Source organism: Octodon degus, unplaced genomic scaffold (genome assembly GCF_000260255.1).
Source record: "Octodon degus isolate 3935 unplaced genomic scaffold, OctDeg1.0 scaffold00042, whole genome shotgun sequence".
NCBI lineage: Eukaryota > Metazoa > Chordata > Mammalia > Rodentia > Octodontidae > Octodon > Octodon degus.
Window position 1 is genome coordinate 8,280,170 of NW_004524618.1, and position 5,964 is coordinate 8,286,133.

The window sequence follows — 5,964 nt, forward strand, 5'->3', positions numbered from 1 at the left end:
CACAGCCTCTCCAACATTTGTTGTTGGGTGATTTCTTTATGATAGCCATTCTTTCTGGGGTGAGATGGTATCTCAATATTGTTTTAATTTGCATTTCGCAGATGGCTAATGATGAATAGATTAGAAGACGTTGAAGACCCTAGGAACACACTCAGCCACTTTATCTTTGACAAATGGGCCAAACATACTCACTGGAAGGAAGATAGCCTCTTTAATAAATGGTGCTGGGAAAATTGGCTCTCTACATGCCGAAAACTCAAACTTGACCCACGTCTATCACCATGCACCAAACTAAAGTCAAAATGGATTAAAGATATAAACATTAAATCAGAGACACTAAATCTCCTGGAAGAGAAAGCAGGAGAGACTCTTGAAGACATAAGGGTAGGCAAAGATTTCATGAACAAAAATCAAATCGCACGGGAAACAGTTGAAAGAATTAACAACTGGGACCTGTTCTTACTGACAAATTTTTTTCACATCAAAGGAAATTACCAACAAAGTGAAAAGGCAACCCACAAATTTGGAAAAAAATCATGACAAATAAGTACTCAGACAAAGGTCTGCCCTCTAGAATTTATAAAGAACTAAAAAACACTAGGGCCCCAAAATTTAAAGACCCAATACAGAAATGGGCATCCGAGATGAACACATACTTCTCAGAGGATTAAATTAAAGAAGTGAACAAATATATCAAAATCAAACTTTTGTATGTTACATTGACAATACAATGACAATACAATCATTTTCTACATGCAACACACATGTACATATATACACATATTTTACATGTACTATTTTAAAGGACAGCAGTTAATGGATAATTTTTATTTTGTCCTGGGTAAGATTTAGCTTTGTATAGAAAGTTGTTTTATTTTTTGATTTCTACTCAGGCACAGGTTTCACTACTAAATTTGTAGATCCTACTCTTTAAATAGTGCTTTACTGGGGCTCCAGTTGAGCTAATTCCAATCTCCAACATGCCTCCAGTTTTCTATTTAAAGTCTCTTTCTCAGTGCTCCACTCTTCATAGAGTATTTTCTACCCTTATAAACCTTCAAGAATCACACATGATACCTATTATTTACTTGTGAGTGAAAGGTAAGCCCGAGAAAATTTTGAGCCCTCCTCTAAAGGAATTCACTTGATATTTTCATTTACTCTAATTGTCATAATCTCTATTAGGATTTCTCCATGCAATGAGACTTCTTCTGCTAATGGCAATTCTAATGTTCTGCAAAGTTGGGAAACATACTTCAATGGAAACCTATCTTGAACACAGAATTCTCCTAACATGTTACCTTCTTGAATGTATCTCTTTACTCTGTTGCTTAAGATGCAAGGGTAAGTTTGATAATGCTTACATCATCGCTGTCAGGATTGTAAATCACACGATATTTGTTTAAATATTCATGTGCTCTTCTAATTCCCTGATAGGGTTTTGAGCTTCTAAGACTGTCTTCATTATTAATCTTAGTGCTTGTCTTATGGTAAATATTTGACATTCATTAATTAAAAATGAATGAATGAGTGACTAATGTATTAAGTAGAAAGCTTTTACTGATTCATGTTCTGTGACAGCCAGTGTCGGAAGGATCCTGTGGCTAATACGTGAAATGTCTCTAATGCAACTGAGAAGAATAGATCTGAGAGGCACATGTGGTTCAACTTGTGAGTTGAAAGCATGGCTGAAATTCCTTAATTTCTCAAAGCTTCGGTCTCAAATCTGGAAAATGAGATTCAAAAATGGTCTGTGATGATCATTAAGAATAAATTTTTAAAAGCATTTTTGAATGTTAAAGCCAGACTATATGTGTTATCGTCTGGTGATTGGTAAAGATTTTTTCATACAAGTCACCCTGTAACTATAATAGTGAACAAAGCGGTCTATTAGTGACATAGAAAATGTTGGTGTTTAATGCAAAAGAGCCAACTAAGCTGGATTTTTGTAAATGAAAATGTGCAGAGCTTGAGCAAACATGCTCAGTATCTAAATGAGTTTTACATTAAGGAAATAAAAATTCTCCTTTCTATAGTATCAATTATTGATATCTTGTTTACATTAAGTACCATGTAGTCTTTGGTATTAGATAGCAGTGAAACTGTAAGGAAACCAAGAGGCCAAGTGTGGACGGAGGATGACGTGTCTTGATGTTGGTAAGATCAGGGACCTCAGGAAGGACAGAATGCAAACAGCAGCTTCACCAGTGCTTCAGAAGACAGGTACCTGCAATGGGAGGAGATGCACGGGTGAGAAAAGAACTTCTTTCAGTGGGTGTTAGAAGGAAAATGTGGGTATCTGTGGGCCTCTCAGGCTTGAGGACATGCTTGGAATAAACCTTGGTTCGAGCGCAGCAGCAGCTAACTGCAATGATGCCCAGCCATGTCAGGCTGCAAAACTCCCCTCTCCTCAAGGGAAGGCAACATGTTAGGGAGATTCCCAAAAGGATGATGAGGAGGAATAAGCTGAAATGTGCATTAGGCAAGAGCAAAGAGAAGAAATCTGGAGAGATAATGTAGCCAGTTTGCAAAATTTTAAATGCATTTCTTTCCACTAGGCTACTGTGAGCATGGTACACCAGAAAATGTCCTGGTTTAAACCTTCAAAAGTAGAACTAATCGAAGGGATGGAAAACATTGAGAATCTTGGAAACACCATTAGCACCACACAATTGTAGCCTTCAAAGTAAGGGTATCTGCTGGTATAAAACCAAGATTTCTCCGAGTGGGACATGAGTGGAGGATGTAAGAAGCACTTCTATAAGACTACAGAGTACTATTTCTGGAAAGATTTAAGACACACTATTTGTAGTTGCTCAAAGACAATGACTTGTAAAGGCACTGACTTGTGAGAAATGTGGGCCGGGAAACTTAGGATCCCCAAATCTGTCATTGTATATTCAAACCTAACAGAAAGCTCAAGCCAGTGTGGTATGGAATTCATATGAAGTTGTCATTGCATCTTGGATTATTCACTTTCATAAAGTAAAGGAGTAAAAATGGATGTATTCTGACAGTGTCTAATCCATTTAAAAAATCAGATGATATTAAATTTCAGACAGGATATTGGCTAACTGAACAATTATGAAAGTGATATAATTGCAGATTTCACTTATGTACCATAAAACTTTGAAAAATTATTCTTTTTTCTTTGGCAGAAAATTGTCTTTTTTTTTCTTCTCTTTTTTAATTATGAAGAGATGTTCTTGTGAATGCTAAACTTAAATGGATACTCTGGTTTATTAAAGGTAAGTTTCCTAAGTAGGCAGATGAACACATTTCAGGGTTCTGTTCTGTAAAAGACAGAGGCAAAATAGTATTTATCACAGAGAGTTTTTCATGTTTCAATAGCAAATAATCTTGGATTTTTTAAATAGTTTATGCATCTGTTTTTACCACTGGATTTGAGGCTGAATCTGTTAATTGTCAAATTTCTGTGCTCCTATGTAAGTGAATTTGATACTATATGTGCTCAGAAATAAACATCGTATTTTTCTCCCTAGAGTAAGAACCTGAAAGAAAGGAAAGAAGGGGAATATGTGAGTCTGATTTCTGTGAGTATGATCCCTAGTTGTATTCATTTACCTACAAAATCCTTGAGTTTATCTTTTTTTATGTATTTAGTACAGGGTCTACAGGGTCTCACTATGTAAATCCGACTCGTATTGATCTTCCTGTGTTCAGCCTCCCAAGAGCTGGGATTACAGGCACACTCCACCACACCCAGTCTCAATCACTGTCTCAGCATGCCCTGGAGGCAGGGCTGGTGCAGCATGCCAGGGATTGAACCCCAGCTGCTGTTCTCTGCCTAAGCAGGTGTTTTAGCCCACTGAGCTATCAGGCCAGCCTGAGTTATCTATTTTATAGCTGAGTAATACTCCACTGTATAAATGTACCACATGCTTTTTATCCATTCCTCAGTAGATGGGCATTAAGTTGTTTCTAATATTTAGCTATGACAAATTGTGCTGCTGTAAACATGGGTGCATTGTGCACATATATTGGTGTGGTATGATGTTTTCAGTTCTTCTGGAAAAATATGCTGGAGGAGAATAGTTGGATTGAATGGGACCTCCAATCCTAGTTTTTTGAGGAATCTCCACACTGATTTACATAGAGTTTGTACCAGGCAGCACTCTCCTTAACAGTGCCGAAGTTTTCCCTTTTCCCCACAGACCCACCAGCATTTGTTTCTGTTTGGTTTCTTTTTCTTTATATTTTATTTTTAAAGGAAGGACAAAATAATATTAAAACAAAAAGATACAACTGATGCAGAATTTCACTTAACAAAGTAATATGAATTTCACAGCATTTGTTGCAATTGATAGTTTTTTTTCTTCCAACTAGATTCTCTACCTAGAACATATAAAGAATTAAAGAAATCAAGACCTTTAAATCAGGATTTAAAGACCAAATCCAAAAATGGGCATCTGAGATGAATATGCACTTTTCAGATGAAGAAATACAAATAGCAAATAAATATATGAAAAGAATGTTCAAAATCATCAGACATTTGTGAAATGCAAACTAAAACAACACTGTTTGATTTCTTGATGATATCCATTCTTTTGAGGGTGAGATATAATCTCTGTGTTGTTTTAATTTGTACTTCTCAAATGGCCAATAATGTTGACAATTTTTTTTCATCTATTTGCCATTTGTACTTCTTCATCTGAAAAGAAATGTTCTTTTACTTTCTCCTGAATTTCTGTCTCTACTATCATTATGAGTTTCAATCTCTATCCTGTTAGTCTGCTTTATTCTGCTAGAAGGATAGAGGTATTATGGTTAAAGCCTTCCTACGTGTCCCAAAGCTTCTGGTCACCCATCCAAACATTCTCATCCAAATGTTCTAGATGAACACCAGCCACAGATTCAGAATTTAACTAACCACATGCTCTCTCATTATTTAAAAGTTTCATTCTAAGTTTTAATGCATCAGTTTTGGGTCTCATTCATCCATCCATTTGTCCATCTGTCCATCCGTCTGTCTGTCTCTGTCTCTGTCTCTGTCTCTGTCTCTGTCTCTGTCTCTGTCTCTTCTCTTTTCTCTCTCTCTTTCTCTCTTTCTTCCCCTCTCTCTGTATCACACACACACACACACACACACACACACACACACACACACACACTGACATCCTTTTTTGGACTTCAGTGTTTTGGTGATCTCCAAGATATCAGTAGGCCAAGGACTCCCACAAATGTGTCAGTTGAAAACATCCCCAGTCAAGAGGAAGACCCAATGCTATTATGGACTACTGGACTCTTTTAGAATATTTTGCTGAGTTAACACACATATAATATTCAAATAACAACTGAACAAAAAAGGGGATACAGATGAATGTCCATTTGTATCTGTGTATTCAAAGTGTTTAGGATAGATATATAGTTACATTTTCTTAATGAAGAGAGGGATTTGTTCTAATGGTGTTTGTAAATAGGATATCATGTCCGCATCTTGTACAACAATTTACCACTAGGAAGAATGTATGCAATGTGTTAATTATTAAAACTGTTCTACCAATTTGGTTTGAAACTGTCTCATTGCTATTTGTTTCTCAATAAAATTATGGGGGAAAAGTAAAATAAATAAATAAAAATAAAACATCCTCAAAGCTGTTGCTGGCTTTAGAATTACCTGCGTGATTTGGTAGTGGCACACTTCAGCATCTCCCTTTGTTAGGAGCTGCTCCACTGACTCAGTGCAAGAAATCACTAACATGCCAGTCTCTTTATAAAGTTTCCTTGTGAAGACAACCTGTCCCTACTTCTGTATTTGCCACTACAAAGTCTTGCTCATCTTTCTGACTACACTGTTATTATATGGACATTCTCACACTATAACAAACTTGCCTTAGTAGAATACTGCTTGACCCTACCAGGGTTTGGGGATAGTGTGAAAATGATTTTCCTCACACTTAGATTAGATTTTGGTGCCTAGTCTTCCTATTATAAATAATATGA